The 22,120-nt window shown below is 44.3% G+C and overlaps 1 protein-coding gene across 14 annotated transcripts in view; it reads left to right on the top strand.

The window, feature by feature from the left end:
- The window catches only part of DMD (dystrophin), a 7,596,173-nt gene that overhangs the window by 2,527,670 nt on the left and 5,046,383 nt on the right, over positions 1 to 22,120 (top strand). The window lies entirely within an intron of this gene.

Raw genomic sequence — 22,120 nt, forward strand, 5'->3', positions numbered from 1 at the left:
GAGGACGCGTGTTTCCAAAAATAGGCATTGCGCGCAGAATGCTGGTAGAAAATGAAGGCAAGGATCAAATAAGCTGTGCACATTTATTAATAAAACGTTTACATCTAGACTAATATCACCTAAAAGACTACACCCTCCGAGTAAAAAGCGTACTTTATGGAGCATGAATGTTTTCCAAGCTCCTACCTAGTTTACCAAGTGAAATGATTGCAAATGAAAAACTAATTTCACAGGGTTTCTGATTTAATGACCTATAAATTATGCGAAGTGCTATTTTTTTTTAAAAGAAAAAACATCTATGCAGTCTAATGCGATTTTGAAATATGAGGGTATATTTCTTGCAGTTGTTAGATTGTTACCACATCGTTTGCCTGGTATATACACTTTCAATTTGAAATGTCATAAAATAAAATTTAAATGAAGTGGTGTGGTGCTCCCTCTAGTGTTGGCGAGACTGTAAACACCATCATTTAAAAGTTATCGCACTTTCACGTCGTGAATCATTCATGATTAAATAACGAGCCTTTATAGAAGAAACATCATTTTCTCATAGCACAAATTCCTTCAGGAACTGCATGGGATTTCTTAGGAATTTACTGACTACGCATTACAATGCGTTGAAAGTCCCTCATCCACAGTATTGTAAATAACTCAATATAGAACAGTTAAAATGAATCCACTCTTCCATATTGCTGTAATAGCTCGCCCTGTATGAACACTACCTACACTAAGGCCCTCGGTCGGAATTGGTCACTATTAGACGCCATACTTATAGACCCAGACACAAACTGACACTGGGCTGTGTGGTATTTATCGGCAGGAGAACTATCACATATTTTAGGCAATACTTTGTGGATTATGTTGCGTACTGCAGAAACAGCAGCATGTTCTGCTATTTACCGGGTATTTTACACCGGGCAAATATTAGCAGGTTCGGTCCAGTATCAGGAGTTACCTCCTATTTTGGAATGAATCGGCTCACTCGGAATGAAAGCCTAAACGGTATATTACACATTTGCAGCAGACATGTAAAGATATTGGAAAAAGAGATCTTGCATAAGCATAGTATTAAAAATAAATAGAGGGGATGTCATTTTGGCTTGAAAATACCTACAAAGAAATTTAAAAAACACTAGATATACTACAATGGGCAACGTTTGAGGTTTCTTCATTTGTTTGTGATGGTTTGCAGCCTTTGAAGGCGCAGGGATGTTTCACAGACAATGGCAGTCTTTATGAGCCCTAGTCTCTAAGCAGTAGAGTGCGATGCGATCTTATTAAAAACTGCAATATACATATACATTGTAATCCAAAGAGAAGAATGATGTCAAGAATTCCATTATCCCACTGTAAAGCCCTTAAGCATTTCCTGCTGCTGATTGCTGATTTTAACTTCCCCTGCTGAACCGTGAAATGCGCATGTCTGCCTCAACCCTTAGGGTTGGGCAGGTTGAAACTGACTATAAGCTGTGCCTGTGCTGGTGGAATGCTCATGGTAGGACTCAAGTGAGGCCTACCGAATTTGACAACATACACATACATAGTGTAACGGTTGTCGTGCTAGTCTTTGCCGCTAACGCGCGCCGGAATACCCTGCCCCTGCATTCACGCCGGACAGCGTGAGCGCGTGTATAAATAAAGTAGGCGGAGCTGCGCTAGGCAGTCTGCTCACAACTAAGACACTGTGTGTGCGTGTCATTATTTCTGCGGCCGCAGCGCCCTACCAATCACGCTTGTACCGTTTGGGAAGCCACCCCCCTCGGATGTAACACTGGCAATGAGGCCCGTGCAACCTCACGCCTGCTTGTGCTCCCTGCTGAGTGGTGCTGCCGTGCCTCCACAGTCTGAGGCATCCGGGTGGCAGCAGGCCAAGCCACGTGGTAGCAGGAATCTTCCCAGACGTGGGTGCAGTGCCGAAATTAGCGCTACCAGACCAGTCCTCCCCAGCACCTAACATCAACCACGCAAGGTGCTCCACGTCCACACCACCACTGGTGAGTCGCACGTAGCGCGGAAGAAGGCTGCACGAATTGGCCCTATCTTGCTCAGCCTGCCCACATGTGTCACGCCCACGCTCATAAGCGGACAGCGCAAGGCCTAGCTGCTCTCACCACTGCTGCAATGGGAGATCAAGACAATGGTGCACAAGCCCAAGCGACAGCACCGCCGCACCACCCCCCATCAGGGGTCCTGCCAGCTTTCAGTGAATTAGCAGACCCTGCCACGACAGTGCCAAGCTGGCAAACCTGGCTCGGCCACCTGGAAAAATATTTTGTTGCCACCAGGGAAACGGACGGAGCGGTGAAGCGCTCACTGCTTCTCCACTATGCAGAGGAGGAGATTTATCTTCTGTTCAAACACCTCCCTAACACAGGGCCCCCCGAAAACTACACCGCAGCAGTCGCTGCCCTGAATGCACACTTTGTTCCCCAAATGAACCCAGACTTTGAACATTTCAAGCTGAGCTAAGGAAAGAGAGGGGGAGTCAGTGGACTCTTTTCATGCACAACTGAGAGAACTTGCCGGTACTCACCTTGTGTGGGACAGAGCAGCAGAGGAGATCCGAGCGCAACTGATTCTGGGAATCCGCAGCAAGATCCTGTGAAGCCTCATCCTCCGGCAGCCGAACATCCCTATGAATGACATACTCGTGTTGGCACGATCACATGACCTATCAGTGGTGCGGGCAGAAGAGATGGGCCTCGCGCCCATGCGCAGCGCTGAGAAAAGCGCCATCGTCAAGACTGAACGAGCTGATGGAATCAGAATGAGGAGAAAGGCCCACAAGCCACGGGACCACCCGCCATACAACCCATTTCGCCTCTGTGTGCAGAAGGAAGACGCAATGGAGGGACGGGAAGCAATCAAAACAGATGCGGAGGATGGTCGGCCAGCTATCGTGGGACTCATTGACATCCCCATCAGGGGAGAAGAAGAAGGAACCAACAGTCTACCAGGAGGATGACTCAACATCGGAGGAAGAAGAGGAGACGTACCTAGTATCGTTCACCCAAGCCCTAAAAAGACGGAGACGCCCCAACCTCGATGCATAGTACAGATAGCAGGGTCAGAAGTCAATGTGGTAATTGATACCGGGGCGTCAGTAACGGTCATGGGAGTCCAGCAATACAACAAGTTAAGGCCCAGACCCGAACTCAGGCCATCAAAGATGAAGATCTTCACATACGGAAGCGACACGCCGCTACCCCTCCGAGGCAAAATGCCAGTGCGGTCGGAAGACACGGAAATCACAATTGACATCCACGTCATCAACCAGGAGGCAGATACATTGCTGAGCAGCCATGAAGCAGTAGACCTGGGTCTAGTAAAGTTGCCAGAAGTGTACAAGCGGACAAGACCAAAGAACTCCTCAGCCAGTTCGAAGACCTGTTCAAGGGTTTAGGTTGCATCAAGAAGGCACCCATCAAACTACACATAGACCTGACTGTCACTCCAACCGCGCTGTGGCACAGGAGGGTTCCTTTCCACCTCCGGCCGTTAGTAGAAGAAGAGCTGCAGAAACTGGAAGACCAAAGAGTCATAGAGAAAGTGTCAGGGCCCACGCCGTGGGTGTCCCCAATGGTGATTGCAGAGAAGCCGCACCAACCGGGGAAGATCAGACTCTGCATCGACATGCGCCTTCCCAATCAGGCCATCCGATGTGAACGCCACATAACGCCGACCACGGATGACAAAGTGGCCGACCTGAATGGTTCCAGATGGTTTTCCAAGCTGTACCTGAATGCTGGTTATCATCAGCTAGTGTTGGCGAAAGAAAGTTGATATATAACCACATTCAGCACCCATCTGGGGCTCCAAAGGTACAAGCGTCTGAATTTCGGCATATTTTCCGCCGCTGAAATCTTCCAAAATGCAGTCAAAGAGATCATGGTCAGTTTACCAGGGGTGTTGAACGTGAGTGACGACATTCTCATCCACTCACAGACAGCTGAAGAACACTACCGGCACGTAAGAGCCACTCTGAAGAGACTCCAAGACCACGGGGTCACCCTGAACAGGGAAAAGTGCCTGCTGTTCCAACAAAGTATAGAATTCTTTGGCTACACATTCACACAGGAAGGCATATAGGTCGACCCGCGGACGTTCCAAGCCATCAAGAACGCATCAGCTCCTCTCACCGTGGCTGAAGTCCACAGCTTCTTGGGGATGGCTATGTACTGTGGTTGGTTCATCGCGGACCTCGCCACACTCGCAGAACCACTCCGATACCTCACCCGAGCAGACACCATGTGGCAGCAATGGGGCTCAGTCAAAGAGGTGGCCTTCCGAGCTGTCAAGAATGCTCTCTTCGACCACACCACGCTAGTATATTTCGACCCCGCCAGGCGAACAAATACTTGTGGATGCCAGCCCCGTAGGCCTAGGGGCAGTCTTGACTCGGGAAAAAGAGCCCGGTTGGTTGGCCGCCCTAGCATATGCCAGCAAAGCACTCTCCCCAACCAAGAAGCGATACGCTCAGATCGAGAGGGAGGCCCTGGCAATTCGCTGGGACTGCAGACACTTCCACTTATACATATGTGGGCACCCGTTTACCGTTGTCACGGATCACCAACCCCTGATGCCGCTATTTAAAGGATCAGCACCCCACACACCACCGCGTATCGAACGGTGGGCCATCGGGCTCCAGCACTGTAAAATGGATGTGGCCTATCGGCCCGATGCCAAGAACCCTGCCGACTTCCTCTCGAGACACCTGGACACATCGGACGTGGGGCGAGACAAACCAAGCCCGACGCCTCCGAAGCCCACCTAAACATGATTTCAGCACTCACATGCCCTCGAGCGTTGAACCTCGAAGAAGTAGCAGCAGCCGCCGAAGAGGACCCGCCCTCAACAAAGTACAGGCTGCTGTCCAAGAAGGGCAGTGGCATCAATTCCTGCACTCAGCATACTCGTGGACTGGGCACGACAAAGAAAGCCTGATACACATGTGGAGAGTCAGGAACGAGCTGAGGCTCACCCAAGGAGGAATCCTATGCCGAGGGCCGCGCATCATCATCCCCGCGTCCCTCCAGCTACGAGCATCACAACTTGCCCACGGAGGGCACCAAGGAGTGGAGAAGATGAAGGCCCGCATGCGGGAGAAGGTCTGGTTCCCGGGGATGAATGCCAGGGTGAAAGAGACAGCCCGGAGGTGCCCCTCTTGTCCGATGACGAGTGGGCCCGTGAGACCTGCACCCATCCACACCGAAATACATGGGCAAAGCCCCTTGGAAAAGCTGAGTGTGGATTTCGGGAGCTTCCCATACAGCCGAGTCACTCTAGCTCTGATAGACACCTACTCAAGATACCGGATGGGGGAGGTAGTCACCTCAACAGCCTTCTCGCATGTAGGCCCCACTCTAGACAAGATCTTCACCATGTTCTGAGGTCCGAAAGAACTCTGAAGTGACAACAGACCCCCGTTCCAAGGACACGAATTCCGGGAGTTCCTACAACACCACAGCATCCGGCACAGGCGCATCACCCCGCAATGGCCCCAGGCCAACGGGGAGATCAAACGATTTATGAGAGCAATCAACAAGGCCCTTCGCATTGCAGTAGCGGAGCAAAGTGATCCAGAACAACAGCTGCAAAAGTTCCTGCGGGAATACCGGAGCACCCCACACAGCTCCACACGCCAAGTGCCCTGGGCGTTAATGTTCAACAGAAATCGACGGAGTGGCCTCCCCACAGCACCTGAGTGGACCCCTCCCCCATTTGACAAAGAGGATGCCATCAGGCGAAGAGCAAAGTGCAACAACACTGTCAGCTAAGCCAGGAGAGCAGTGTCCAGGCAGCTGCATCGAGGGGACACTGTCATCATAAGGGACCGGAGGCCGGGAGGGAAATTCCAGACCAGGTATGAACCGGGTTACTGGACAATTGTCAAGGTGAAGGGGACCATGGTGACAGTCGAAAAGGAGGGAGTTCAAACAAGTAGTCAACCCTCCCCAGTACCCAGACACTACTGCCAGCCACGAAGAATCCAGTGCCAACCAAGAAACACCTTGAGAGGCCGAAGGCGGCGATTCTGAGACAACGCTGCCACCTGGAAGTCCGGAGGCACCCCAAGAGTCCCCGGAGCCACCCCAGACGCCCAACACCGTGGCCCCTGCAACCAGCGCCAGCCGGGTCCAATCCACATATGCTCTGTGAGACAACCCCCGGCCGAGCACTTGTCTGAGAGACGTTGCCTGCCAAGTAAGTGAACTATGAAACTCACGAGAACCAGTCAAGGACTGAGTTAAGATTTGATGTAACGGTTGTCGGGCTAGTGTTTGCCGCTAGCATGTGCCGAAAGACCCGGCCCCTGCATTCACGCCGAACGGTGTGAGCGCGTGTATAAATAAAGTAGGTGGAGTTGCGCTAGGCAGTCCGCGTGCAACTGAGACACTGTGTGTGCGTGTCATTATTTCTGCAGCTGCAGTGCTCTACCAATCACGCTTGCACCGGGTGGGTAGCCCCCCTGTACACATAGGATAACTGCCATGTATTTGTCACAAGTCAGTGCCATTCAGGGGCAAAGTTGCTGGCAGGGTGTGTCAGTGCAACTGATATTTAGTGGTACACCATAAAAGATGGCCACCTAATGCAAACCCCACGCCAAGATGGCCTGGGAACACAGACGTTATTCCAAGATGGTTACTGAAATTACATTTCTGTTTCAAGACAATATTCTCAAACATAGACACTGTTCCACCTCCAGGAAGAGTCACCCCGTCTTCTGAACCTCTGAGGAAAAGGTGAAGTGCATACCCCAGCGTTTAGCCTATGACAGGCTGTGGTGTTATAGTTTGTTGTCTCCAATGCCATGGGTCAATGTTACACGTGTTTATGAGCATCAGTGCACCAGTAGGCAGCTGCATGTCTGTAGAATGAAAATGATGTATTACAACAAACCATTTCCAGAATTCATACCTGTGCCCACTTTGGCAGATTGCAGTTCCAATGGGACTATATGAAGTTCAGAGACTTTCTGGACCCTCCCCTACTTAGATCAAACTTCCTTTCTTCCGCTTCGGTTTAACTCATATCATTATTAATTAGCTCTAGCCGAGGACGAGGCTCCTTGTGAACCCTACTCACCCTTGCCCGGAAGCAACAGCCTTCGATTCAATGTAAATGAGATTGCAGTTACGCTCCTATGGTGTGACTTCCAATGTTCAATTACACATTAAACAATGCTGTTGTTTTGCACTATAACTCTGGACTAGAGTATGAGAGTGTTCTTTTGTAGTAGGCTCAACACGTGAGAACAAGAATAGGCAGATTACAGGTGGTAACTGAATTAAATAAGAATCTCCTACAGTTGTATTGCTTCTGCCCTTGATGTGTCCTTCATCTTTGCTTTAATTCAAACTTTAGTTGCAAACATTCTGGGGAGAATGTAATATGCTCCTTTTAAGTTTACGCTCTTTTCGTTTGACAATGATCTCAATATTGAATGTTTTGACAGTTGGGATCATGACAAATGTATCTGCCTGCACTTAGAAACCCCCTATGTGTAATAGAACACTAGACAACAGTTATTCATTCCACGTGGTATTTAAATAGAAGGTAGGGCGATCATAATACAACATTCCTATACCATCCACGTGTTATCAGTTATCTAATCAAGGGGAGACAGCCTTTCTTTACTTCAAGGCACTCTGTCCTATATTATTGACTGTTGCTGATTAGGCAATTCAATTAAGTATATTATAAATAATTTTGCTCTCCAAAAACAAGATTTTTCATTGGGTAATTGGTTTGACCTAAAGTCAGAAAGAAGCCTGTTCTTGATTTAAATCTAATGTAGATCTGTCTAAATCAACCAAATGATAATTGGTGTGTTGCTAATGTACAACTCATTTAAATCCCCATTGCCCTGATGAAGACCCCTGAGTTTTGTGGGGCCAAACCGATTCTACATGGGTTATATGTATCATTGTTTTTACGTTCAACAAAAAAAGAACTGTTTATATTACACCAATCTATATGTCTGGTACATCTTCATTCTGAGCATTGCTTATGGTGTAATTTTTAGGCTATTCCTTTGTTAGCTAGCCACTATATGAGAATAACATGATGGTTTCTTGAGCTCCACCTTTTGTTGCACCTAGGAGACACATGATTGGGTAGGCAGTTGGGGTTGAGGTCCTCAGTTACAATTAGTAAGTTTCTTGTGATTGCAATACATTTGTTTACTTCCTTTATTCTAGTATTTTCTGTTTTTATACTGACTGCCCAGGGATCAATCACAAACATACTGTGTGGATCTAGTCTGCTACTAAATTATACATTTATTTTTTTAATTGTCTGTTAAATGGGCATATGGGAATGTCGGTCATGTTTTAATTATGGGATGATATGTATGTGTGTGGAACCCTGTTTCTAAGGTATTGTCTTATTTTTTATATTCGTTGTATTGTGCTTTTATGGTCTGATATCTTCTTGACCGAATAAAGATAATGATTGATAGTCTGCTACCCACCCCTTAAGTCATTTAAAGTATGATTTAAATTTAAATTCCTCAGGCGGAGGAGGATCCCCAAACTTCACCCACCATTACTCCAACCCTCCAACAAATATTAGAATATCAATGCCTCAGTAAGGCTCAACTTCATTTTGATTTTGATTTTCCTCAATACAATTGAAGATGCTTATAGTTCATACCTATCATTACATTATATGGAATTAGAAATTGAAGAACCTTTTTGTATCTGGTAGGTGAAATTATTATACCCAACTGGCTACTATGGAACATTTATGAAAGGCTTGTAGAATCGGGTAAAAAGTGTTAAGAATTTAGATAGTGGTATATAAATGCCATCACGGGTGGAGATGATTGGATTGTAGGTGAATATGTGTGAAAGAAATTTCAATTTTGCAAATGAAACAAAACTGTTACGCATCTTGAAATATTTTTTAAGTGTCATAGATTGTAGGTTTCAAAAACATGCTGAACTCCTATAACTTGATTCACAAATGTAAGCTTATACTTAATAGTAAGTTTACTACTTTCCCAGATATTGCAAACTATGTGTGGAATTTTATGAATCCACAATCCCTATACTTCTTTTTGTGGATTTCTTCATGCCTGGAGACTCCACAGTCAGGTAGAAGAACTTCTCATGAGTATAGGGAGTATGAAGTCCTAAAACTCCAGAGGTAGTTTGTGAATTTCATTTTGTAGTACATTTTGTTATAGTAGAAAAAGTATTACAAATTGCAGTTCGAGTATCAGGCCCACAATATTTTTGATTTAAATTTTGTGGTAGTAAATTAATCATAATCATTCTGCAAGATGACTGTCACGCCTTTCATTCACTCCATCACCATGGGGCAGTGTATTTGCATATTGTTCATACAACTTTCAGAAATGCCATGTGAGTCACAGGGAACATACTTCAAATTGATCATAGGTGGACTCAATTGTATAAGCAGCATTAAAAATTTCAAAGCGTGGCACCCAGCATCTGAGACTCCCTTCTGAAAGCTTCATCCCACCAGACCTTCATCTGTCCTCTATGCTATTGGCTTATGCATTAATTAAATGCAATAAAGAAGACCACCCGAGCTTGAGGTGGTACTTTTAAGGACAGTGTTCATTGCATTTCTCTGATTTTGAAGTGGGCATGTGCTTGTACCTCTTCTTTATTTTGGTGAATACATAACAATTGCAGTTCTTTTCAGGATGTGGCTTCCCAGGGCAACTCAGGCAAAACTGAATGGATTTGTAAGGTTCAAAAGCTTTTATCTGAAGTAGGTCTAGGTGAAATGTGGTCCTGCCCTCCCAATTAAATAATCTAAGGCTATCCTTAAGAATACATACTGGGCGCACATCCATGATGCTGAATTGAGGAATACCACCCAAGGGTCTCTAGTTTGTAAATTCTTAGATTTTAAGCCTCAGGTGGTCTTTGAGTCCTTTTTAGATTGTATTTCATCTACAGCTGCCAGGATGTTATACCTTAAATTTCACTATGGCACCTTACCCCTATTGTCTCTGCAAGCGAAGTGGAATCCTTGTAGCCTTATGAGCACTATATGTTTGACATGTTAGCAAGTGGAGGAATCCCTGGCACATTTCATTTTTTTGCCTTTCATACCCACTGCCCAGAAGAGCATGGATCTTTCCTTTATGGGCTGTAGACAACACCTGGATGCCTTACGGCTCCTGCGCACAGAGTTTAAGCAGATGATTTTCTGCGCAGTATCTAAATACCTTCTCTGGAGTTGGTCTATCAGAACCAAAGTGGTGGCCTAAGCCTTTTAGTTTTTTAATATGCTTGAAATTCCTACTTGTATTCACTTTTTAGGAAACGTTTACATATGACCCTTTTATATTATGATTCTGTATTTTAAACCTTTTTAATGCACATCTTTTACTCTTTTTATTGACTTTTTAAAGTGTTATCTTCCTCCCTCTACCTATCTTATAGATGTCAGGATGCATCCTTTCTTTTGATATTAGATATATGTGCGATGTCTGGATGCATGATTTCATGATGATATTAGATATTTGTGCGATTGGTGGTTCCATGCTCCATTTGTTGTACTAAGCTTGCTCTGCTACCCTCGATGAGATTTAATGGTTATATTTTTCATGTGTTTTCATCTCCATGTATTGTTAACATGTATGCTGCTGCCTTTGTACTTTTATGGTTGGAAAATACGAATAAAGTATTTTGATGATGATGATGACGACATAACAACTAAGATTATGAATTCAACACCACAATTTCACAAATGTTCTTCCTTGTTTAACTATCCCCTATTTCAAATTCTTAGTATGAGTGAACATTAACGTTATCACAGTAGTAGACACTTCTTTTGCCTCTGGCATTTTGTGGACAGGATACATTGTTATAATCCGGCCTGTCAGAAGGAGGTGCAGGGGAGGGTCACAAATCCCGCGGCCCTGCACTTTTTCCTGCTTCCCATTCGCTCTAAAACATTTTTTTAAACATTTTGAAGCAAAATTGCCTTGTTTATTGAGGGCAGGGCAGCTAACATGTTTAATACAAGTAATGCGTTACTTAGCTTTTGAAGGAGGGCATGTTTTTTAAACTCTGAATCCTACAAAGGACGCTGGTTCAGTTTGTTTGTCTGGGCCCTGCGAAAACTTCTGTCATGCCTGGCTGTTGTATACCCACACTGTGAAATCCTTCATATAAAAAAGCAGGAGTCAGAAGAGTAGGTTGAAATGCAGGTTTATTCCTAGAGATCCCATCCATCTAAACTCCACCCAGCAAATCCAGTTTACATCTGAACACCCAGCATCAGCCTAGAACTCAGTGACATCACAGATGACACTGTTGACATTCTATAGTGAACACGCTACAGCTCAATGAGGCAATTAGGTATGCCATGCTTATGACATACTACACACCTCCCTTCGTCACCTTAAATTAACACAAACACACTTGCAATAAAGTTGAACATACACTACCTATTAACAATGCATAATCTCTAAACATAGTCCAATAAATAAGATGGCTTCTTACAGACTCTAGTTGAAGCACGATTCCTAACACCATCAGGTGAGCTAGGCTTGACATCATCATTGTTGTCCCCACGACATCCATCCACCCTTCCTTTTACCACTACAACCCTATTTAGGTTCCAAATCCTATGATCCTGTGTTTTTACTGCATTTTTAAACACTTTAATGACACACATTGGTTTCATGAATTTGGAAATAGCATTTCCCATCAATCCAGGACGTTTGATCATGACCACATCACCGACCATAACTTTAGTAGACCTCACACTTTTCCTCTTATCATAATAATTCTTTCTTGAATTACATTTCTCTTCCTCCCTCTTCTGTATCATATCTTTATCACATTCCTTTTCCTTACCCTTCTCCAATTCATATTTATTGACCCATGTTGGTTCCACATTAGTGTTAGGAACTCTCCCACGAAACAACAAAAAAAGGTGTTTTCCCAGTAGTTGAGTGTGGAGACAATCTATATTCTTCTATTTTCTTTAACACCTCATCCTTCCAATTTGAGGACAAGGATTTCGATAAAGCAATCGTTTCTTTGATTACCCTGTTAAATCTCTCCACCATCCCGTTTGCTTCAGGATGATAGAGAGAGCACAACTTGTGAGTAATTCCCTTGGAAGTTAGAAAGTTTTGCATTTCAACCGACACAAATTGCACACCATTGTCCGTCAGTAGGGAATTGGGTATACCCTCTTTAGAGAACAGATTCTTCAAGCACCTATTAACGTGTACTGAATCTATGCTCGACAAAAAGAAGATCTCAGGCCACCGTGAAAACATATCAATGATCACCAACACAAATGACTGTGATCCATTAGAGTGAATGGGACCCAGAATATCCATTGCAACGTCCTGCCACGGACCCAACGGACGTCTCCTTACCACCATGGGCTGAACCCGTGTGCATTTGGTCTTCTCACTTAAAGAGCATGGTATGCAATCTCTAATTGCCCGTTCCACCTCTATATCCATGCCCGGCCACCAATAAGACATCCTCAAGCGTTCTTTGGACTTAGTTATGCCAGCATGAGAAGAGTGCACTAAATCTATGAGTTCTTTCCTGAGACTAGAAGGAGGTATCAGTCTCGTTCCCCGAAACAAAAGGTTGTTCTCAACCGACAATTCATTACGCACTGTCCAATACTTCCTGGAGTCAGAAGAACCTTGTTTATTACAATTCCAACCCTTTTTAACCAAATCTATAACATCATTCAGAACATCATCCATAGTCATTTCATTTCCCCATCTCTCTTCACTAATGATATTCTGCTCCACTACACACACCCATTCTTTTGAATCTTCCCAATCATCCACCTCTGTCGAGTCCTTAGGGGTGAGGCGTGACAGTACATCCGCAACATTATTTTCAACACCTGGTATATACTTTATGTCAAAATTATATTCCTGCAGGCCTATCACCCATCTAGTAATCCTACTAGATACCAAATCCAGACCTTTTTTACTGAATATTTCTACCAGCGGCTTGTGATCAGTCCTCACCTCAAACTTATTACCCCACAAGAACTTCTTCAACTTTCTTACCGCCCAGTACACTGCGAGAGCTTCTCGCTCTACCACCGAATATCTCGTCTCAGGATCTTTAAGGCTACGTGATAAACACATAACCGTATAGATGCCACCCTCTCCTTGTTGTTGCAAGACAGCACCTAGACCCTTCTCGCTTGCATCTGTAATCAGCACTGGTTTAATCTTGGGATTAAAGCTAGCTAAAGAAGGAGCATCCTTAAGTTTATTCTTAATGTCACTAAACTCACGCTCACATTCTTCCGTCCACTGAAAATCTACCCCCTTCCTTAGTAATTGTCTCATCTTCAATGTACAATTAGCGAAGTTCTTCACAAATTTAGAGTAGTATTCAACAACTCCTAGGAATTTCATAAGCTCACTCTTATTAATGGGAGGACTCATGTCTTGAATAGAATTGACCAGATCTTTCTTAGGCTTCACACCCTCACAAGTTATATTGTGACCTAAATAGTCAATGGAGTTGGACCTAAATTTACATTTTTCAGCTTTTATGGTTAAATTATGTTCAGATATCTTCTTTAAAACTGACCTCAAGCGACTATCATGTTGCTTGTTGTCTTGTCCAAACACTAAAATGTCATCTTGGTATACATAAATACCAGGTAAGCCTTTAAGCATGTTCTCCATGACCCTCTGAAATACCGAGGAGGCCGATACTAACCCAAAGGGCATGCGTATAAATCTGAAAGTTCCGAATGGCGTTATGAACGCAGTGTAATCCCTACACGACTCTTCCAATTCTATTTGGTGGTATGCTGAAGTCAGGTCAATGGTACTAAATACTTTAGCTCCACCCAATAGAGTCAGTAACTCATTAATATTCGGCAAAGGGTATTTATCAATTATTACACACTTGTTTAGTTGCCTCAAGTCGATGCAGAGTCTCAGATCCCCATTAGGTTTGCGTGCTGCTACAACCGGGGCCAACCACTCAGTCCCCTCAACCTCCTCAATTATACCTCCCTTTTTCAATTTAGCAATCTCTTCCTGCATGTCGTCCCTTACTGAAAGAGGTACATTCCTCACCTTGCAACATACGGGACTAGCATCTTTCTTCAGAAGAATTTTATGTTTGTACCCCTTGAGACAACCCAATTCTTTCCTGAACACACTTGGATAATCTCTTTTAAGACAATCGACCAATTTGTCATTATCATTCTCCACCTCCTCAACAGAATTCACATCACCCTTCAACCGTATAGGAGGATCCGAATTGGGATCTAAGAAGACTCCAAGATCTCCTTGATGCATCCAACTAATAATGCTGTCACCTTTCTTTGACACGTAAATTTTCCCTGAAATTGATCTCCCTTTATATTCAATAAGCCCTACAAAATAACCATGTAATTTAATGGGCTGTCCGCCATAAGCTAGAGGCTTTATATCCGGTTTTAAAAGATTAATCTTACTTTTTAAATTGCTCATGTAGAATTCACTTGCCACAATGGTGATTTTAGCCCCTGAATCAAATAAGACTCTGGTCTTTTTCCCTTCCACTATAATTTCGTCCATAGGTGAGTTCTTCTTCCTTTCCCCAGTTACCACTTGCACAACTATCTGACCACATTCATATTCTTCACTATTAACCTCATCATAACTATCATCAGATATGTGGATTTTTTTTACATTTGGTACATTCTTACTGTTACACATATAAGCAAAATGACCTTTCTTTTTACATTTCGGACACATAAAGCCAAGAGCTGGACACTTAGGATTATTTGCCAAATGACCTAATTTCCCACATCTAAAACACTTGCTGTTGGTCCACTGCTGTTGGGCACTTGCCGTTGTCTTTCCTTTTGACGATGAAGCTTCCATGTGAGTTTTACCTTTAACTTTATAGTCTATTTTATTCTTGCTCTTCACTTCTTGAACTTTGCACTCATTTGATGAATCTTTTTTCAAAACAGCGACGCATTTAATAGAGTGTTCTATTCTTTTAGCAACAACCAGAACTTCATCCAAAGTGGGGTCATCGCGCAACCACAACTCCTCCCTAACTTTCTCTATATTGCACCCAAACATGAACTGGTCGCGAATACGTTCATCAGTAGTGCCGTCGAATTTACACGAAGATGCAAGTTTCCTCAATATGGTTATATATCCTTCAACCGTCTCTTCCTCAGCTTGCATCCTTTTTGCAAAAGTATATCTTTCCAGAATGGTACTCACTTTGGGTAAGTAATGTTTATCTAATTTTTTAATGCAAATCTCGTAATCATTAAGACCATTTTCTTCTTCACGTGATAGGTCAGGCAGATGATCGAAAACGTCCTGCCCCTCTGACCCCAAACAATGCAGTAATAAAGCAGACCTCCTCTCCGCGCTAAGCGACGGACCACATACTCTCGCATAACGTTCAAAGACGACTTTCCATTTTTTCCATTTGATATTTGGATCGCCCGGCTCAGACAAAAAAAATGGAGCTGCAGTGACATTCTGCATGTTTAAAAATTATAGTCTTAAAATGTGAAGTGATAGAAAGTTGAGTCAAAACGTAGCAAGATGACAAATAAGGAAAAAAAACTAAGCGTAAAATTGAACCAAACCACCATAAAAATGAGCACACAACATAACTTTGTTAAAATGTAATTAAAGTAAATTACCTTGATATGGGGTTGGTAACCATAAATGACAATTTACCAGCAGAAATAGTTAAGTCCCTCTTACAAACGAAGCGCAAGATGCAGGGAGCAAGTTGTGTTTATCAGGAACTTTAAAACTGAAAGCCGTGCGTATCGGCAAAAGTTTCCCAGTTGCTAGGAAACGCACATAAATATTCAAGATGGCCACCACGTTATAGTGACGACACACGTTCACTACGTGAACACGCCGATGCGTGTGACGAGATGAAATGGATGAAGAGACTTCGTCTTCTACGTTCACACGCCGGTGCGTGTGACGAGATAAAGAGATAAAGATGACGAGCCTTCTTCGTCGGGTTCTAAACTCGGAGGCTTCACGCGAGGTAAGACTTGTTGTTGTTTAAAGTTTCAATTGCTTGGAGATGGCAAAACAGAGCGAGGAAGTCCGTTGGCACCGGACATGTAGTGGCTCAATACTAGCACGATGCGGAGGGGAAATCCATCGTCCGTTGACGATTACACAATTACACCAACACTCAAAATACGCGTGAAATGTCACAATCCAAGCAATCCACTGTATTTAAGTCCATTTACTGACGCAGCAAGACACTCGTATGGCCCAACGAGATAACGAATGCTTTTCCAGCCAATCTTTACTGCTGCACAGAAAATCGTAAAGGTTCTCAAATGTCACACGCAGGTTAAGATGGATCCAATGGGTAATCCAATCCAAGGTTTACAACCACTTAGAATGTAGCGTACATCCCAGGAGCCTTTATGCCTCAAACAAATATGCATAGGTCGTGTTGGGATCTCTTCCGGTGTTTTCCTGCCGACTACGCCAGTGTGAAATCCTTCATATAAAAAAGCAGGAGTCAGAAGAGTAGGTTGAAATGCAGGTTTATTCCTAGAGATCCCATCCATCTAAACTCCACCCAGCAAATCCAGTTTACATCTGAACACCCAGCATCAGCCTAGAACTCAGTGACATCACAGATGACACTGTTGACATTCTATAGTGAACACGCTACAGCTCAATGAGGCAATTAGGTATGCCATGCTTATGACATACTACACACACAATTAAGATTGCCGAGTAAAACATTTTTTTTTAAAATCACAAATTATCGACAGGAGTCCCAGGACCTACGATACAAAAAATAAGGTTTTAGAAATAAACTATTGCCGTACTGCGATTCGGAAGTGCTAACAACAATTTATTTCGATTCTCTTGCTGTTCCACGTGGGGGTTTGAGGGAGTGGGAGGTCATTTCGCAGCAAGGATGGATAGTTAATTAAATGTCTTTTTTTTTGTTTTTGTTTACAAAAGGAGTGCATAAAAAAGCGTCCTGTAAAAATAATAATAATATTGATACTAAATACGTCACGTTGAACTACAGACGATGCGGAGTGACGCAGTTGAGAATATAGACATTTACTGAGAATATGTTTAAATGTTAAAGGAAGGGCGGCAGATCTGTCGGGCACGGGGCGAAGATGTGAGAAAGGTAACAGGACGCACCGACCTTTCCTTGGGTCAAACTGACCTTAAACCTCTTACAGTTGTTCTCAGACTGTGATCACAGGAAGCTTGTCTACTGATGTTGTTTCACAGTTAATTATATTTTCATCACCAATTGTTTCTCATGAGTTACGTGTGGCAAACACTTTGAATTCTTTCTGGTCTGTTTGCTGTGTGTAAAATCAAATCTGCCCATTTGATTAAGTCAAGTATTCAAACTCTTATGCCTTGTTAGGTTGCAGATCTTTTTACAGAAGTTTGCATTTTCCAGAAGAATTTATGCAGCAGCCCCTCCAGTGTGATGGGCTGATCTAGCACATTGTCAGTATAAATTTAGCATGGCTGACAACTCATGTCAAGTAGGCTTTTTGCTGAAGCTCGCACATCTGATAAATATCTGAAGTATCCCGTGATAAATAATGAGAGCAGATCTGGGTGTGATGTAGACGTGAGAAAGCATAATCTGCACATGGACACAGCGGCATGGCTGAATGGGGGGATATCAGCTGGTTGCATCCCTGTCACTTTTTAGGTCTCAGCTGGTTGCAGCGCATGCACTGCTCACTTTGCGAGGCATGCAGTACATACTATAGCGAGGAAGCTTTCTGGAAGCTCCGCCCACTCTCCGCCCATCTTTTTGATTGACTTACATCCTAAATGCTGCCTTTTGATTTGTTTTAGACTTGTTAGTCCCTCCTCCTGGCGGTCATTTTGTCATTTGTATCCTTCCCTAGCTCTTGGCCCCTTTACTCCAACACTATTTTCTGCTCTGTGTCCCCCCCGCCCCCTCCCGCAGTTTGTGACTTTTCGCCCCACCCTCACCCCCCACTCCCGTTCGTGCCTTTTTAAACGCCCGCACTCCCATTTCTAATGCAACATGTCTTGCATAAATGTGAGTCGTATTGCATTGCAAATGCTTGTTTTAAAGTAGTGCACAGTCATTTACAGGCAGGCATGACAAATCCGTAGTGCACTGGAATTGACATCCCTGGGGTGCACCGGAAAAGAACCCTCTGTTGCTCCGGAAGTCTTGTTTTACATGGAGCTGGAGCCAGCACGCTAGCGCTGCTCTGTTTAGTTTCCTGTTCCCACCCCCTCCTGTTGTCCGCATTCCTTTTGTTCCCGCCCCCCTCCCGCTGTCCGTTGTCTCGCAGCTCGTGGGCCATGGACATGCTTTTAGTGACCTCTACCATCACTGATGATGGCCGCGGGTTCAGTTGTGCAGACAATGTCCTTGCTCATCTCATATACATTAAACCTACGGCATCGGGGGCTGAGGTGTACCAACTAATGGCATGTGCATATAAACACCATCAATGGCCACGGGGTCAGGTTTACATACTAATGCCATGCTCAGGGGACATTTACTAAACATGTGGCTCAGGTGTGCTACCTATGGTGCGTGCCTATGCAATCCCTTATGCATCACTGGTGATGGCCGCGGGTTCAGGTGTGCAGACAATGGCCTGGCGCATCTCATATCCATTAAACCTACGGCGGCAGGGACTGAGGTGGAGCTGCCAGGGTGGAGGTGCCATTGAGGTCAGCGTGTTCTGCTATCTCACCCGCTGCCGTTCCTGGGAATTTACCACAGTGACGCGGACACCGGGCTCAGTGGGCTGCCGACAGGCCCCTGGGTGAGAACTTCCATGGGTGCCCTGAAGCAATCCACTCATTTTCCGGGTGGCACAGCTGGGCCCCCGCCGGGGGAGCTGCCAGGGTGGAGGTGCCGTTGAGGTCAGCGTGTTCCACTATCTCACCAGCTGCCCGTCCTGGGAATTTACCACAGTGACGCGGACACTGGGCTCGGTGGGTTGCCGACAGGCCCCTCGGTGAGAACTTCCATGGGCACCCCTGAAGCAATCCACTCGTATTCCAGGTGGCAAAGCTGGGCCCATGCCACTCGAGTTCCACCTTCAATCCCCTCACTTTTCCCAGCAAAACAAGCCCCCCGCTCTTTATGAATACTCAATCCAGAAATACCCCTTTAACCCGAAATTCTCCAAGGCATGCAGTTTCGCGATGTGCAAAAGGTAGGAAAGGGAACGGATACTCAATCATTCAGAATTGTGCAATAATCCCCAAGGTGCACTGGGGGGTGGTGTTTGTGTATGTTTGTATATCTTTAAGAGTCTGGCTGTATATTTATAATGTTGTTACATGTTGTATACCTTGGGGCGGGTGTGAGCGTGCAGTATTTAATTGCGCTAGTATCCATCCTTTGTGTGAGTATGTAGATGCAGGGTCCATGTTTGTCTGTCAGTGTGTGTCTGGGGTCCCATGCGTGCGGCACTCTAAGGGTCGAGGTCCTCTGCGCAGGCTTTCTCCAGTGTTTAGGAAGCCGAGCGGTCTCGGGACCCCAGGCCGAGCTCCCGCCCCTCGCTCTTACTCCAGACATCACCTCTCACAGCTCTTGCCGTCACTCGCCCCAAGCTTTCCTTCCCTGCCATTAACCGGGTCACTCCTCCATCCTTGTTTTACCCTCCACTTCGGCACTCCTGGATCTTGAATCCCCCGCCCCCTACTCCCTCCCACCTCGATTCATTACCAAGCATTGTGGTTATCTGCTTCTATGCTTGCTTGGTCCTCCTTTGTGTGCATCGTGTTGGTGCTTGTGCAACACTTTTACTGCTTTTCTGTTGCTTAAACAATCCAAAGGGATGCAGAAGAAGGAAGGATAATATGGTGCATGGCTAAATACTTATAAGGTCCCAAAGGCGAGACCGATTGCACTGCAAATGCTTGTTATTTTAGATTTTTAAAGAGACCACCTGAGCTACTACAAAAAGGAATCGATAGAGCAGAACCAGCCGACTATTCAAAGCACACTACCAGGGACATCTTAAGGATTTTTGGGGCCCCTCTTCAGAACAGCTTTGAATTCATGGTCCATTTTCAGCTCTTTCCTGCCCTTTTTGGACAGTGTGCTTGCATCTAATAATCAAGGATATGTATCACAGCAGCAGCAGCTATCTAAAATTATTACAAATAATCTCTCTGACACTCTCCCATTTCTCATATATGAGGCCCTGTTTTGATCTAAAAGAAATTTTTTTAGGGATGTTGCATGAAACATAAACACCGCTTTAATCTGCAAAATATTTGTAGTGCACTCTCACACATCACCCTCATTAAAAATAAATTAAAAGAAAATCGTAGTTAACAAAATCTGTTTAAGAATTATTCAAGGTCATTGGCACCAGACTCTTTGCTGAACTGAGCTTGGCTCTAAGTGGTCCCCTGAAAGGCTGGGGCTCTGGGCCAGAGGCCATGCCTTTATAACGTCTCTGCACACTTCTAACATTTGATTTTAGCAAAATATTTGGAAAGTCTAGTAGATGGCTATTTGAAAGGACGTGCAAGCAAATCACTGTAACATTGGTCCTACCCAAAAGAAGAAACGAGCCAGAACTAAAATGCATGTATGTTAATGACTGCCTTTCTCTCATCTGTGCTGCTTACAGAGAAAAGCCCCACAAATTATTTATTTTAAGTAAGGCAGCTGGATAAATAAACACAAAGATCACAGCTGCGTGGAGGGCAATACTTTTTTTGTGGAAGCACACAACTTCTGCCCAATCAAAACCTACTTCTGGCTCCCAACATGTGAGTGGAGCCATATCCCCTCTATAGTGATACTCATATAATTGTCTGGTGACAGCTGCGCTGTTGAACCAGATCATAAAAATCTATGCACAGTCACGCTAGACTATAAAAATGTTTACTTATTTCCATTTCCTGTTCTTGCATAAGCAGGTTCCTAGGTGGAGATTTAGCGTTGATCTATTTCCGGGTTACCTCATCAAGAGGTAGAACTCCTAGGGCCAGATTAATCAATATATGATGCAGCGCACCACAGCAAGACAACTTGCTGCTCTGCGCCAGAAAAGAGAGCAAAAATGCATTTTTGCTGTGCTGGCGCACTATGTGCAGCCTAACACCAATGCAGTCAGCCGCGCATCATGGTGCAAGGATGCCTCCGTTGCAGGCAGGATTGTTCTTGTGCAGGAAGGGAGACTTTCCTGCCGAAATACAATCTTTAGAGCCTTTTTTTTCTTTCTAAGTGTGCTGCACAATGCACGCAGGACCATGCAAGGTTGATTTGTATGGCTTTGTATACCTGATTAAAGGATTGCATTGCACTAGTGTCACAATGTGTGCGACAAGGAATGCAATTCTTTCATAAATCTGGGCCCTAGTCCATATCAGACATGAATTGGTTGAGGGCACATACTGGGGAGATATAAGGCTCGTAGCACCTGATCTTTTTGTGGGTTAGTCAATAATATTGGTTCCAGGCTAGAGTTGTCTGTACATTCATAGACACTGGATTCAGCTATAAGATCATTCCTTCCCTGGGTGTATCAGGAGAGAGTCTGATAGTAGAGCATCTGGGTTCTGGTACAAACATTTTTATTGCTTCACAGAAGCGACAAAATCCCGTCTCCAAAGGTAAAAAGCTCCCATTGTATTTTAAAAACTGCCTCATCAGGTTTAGTCCATAGCCATTTCCAGAAAACTAGGGGTCTGTACTGAGCTTATTTTCTGTTTCAGAGTGGAAGCAAAATTAGCATAATTGGCTGTCCTTCTGTTTTTTTTCCATTTTATTAATAAATTGGGTGATTAAAATTAAGAATACCAAAAATACAGTTCTCTACTTATTCTTAGTTGGATTTACAGAAATTAGCATTAAATTGCACTTAAATGACATCCGAAAAAGAAGAGTTCCTTTAGGTGGTGAATTTCAATATATCGCTTAAATGCCTTCGGAAGAGCTTATTTGTTGAGTGTTACTAATATATGCAAATGTTGTTGTCATGTGCCTGTAGTTACACCACACCCCAGTGGGCATTAAACCATTTTCAAGGTTATATACATTTCTATGTCCTACTTTCTAACTGAGCTCTATAGATCTGCCTCCCAAAAAGGTCGCTGACTGAATATGTGTTTCCCATATTGTAG

This window comes from Triturus cristatus, chromosome 8 (assembly GCF_964204655.1).
Source record: "Triturus cristatus chromosome 8, aTriCri1.1, whole genome shotgun sequence".
In the NCBI taxonomy this organism is placed as follows: Eukaryota; Metazoa; Chordata; class Amphibia; order Caudata; family Salamandridae; genus Triturus; species Triturus cristatus.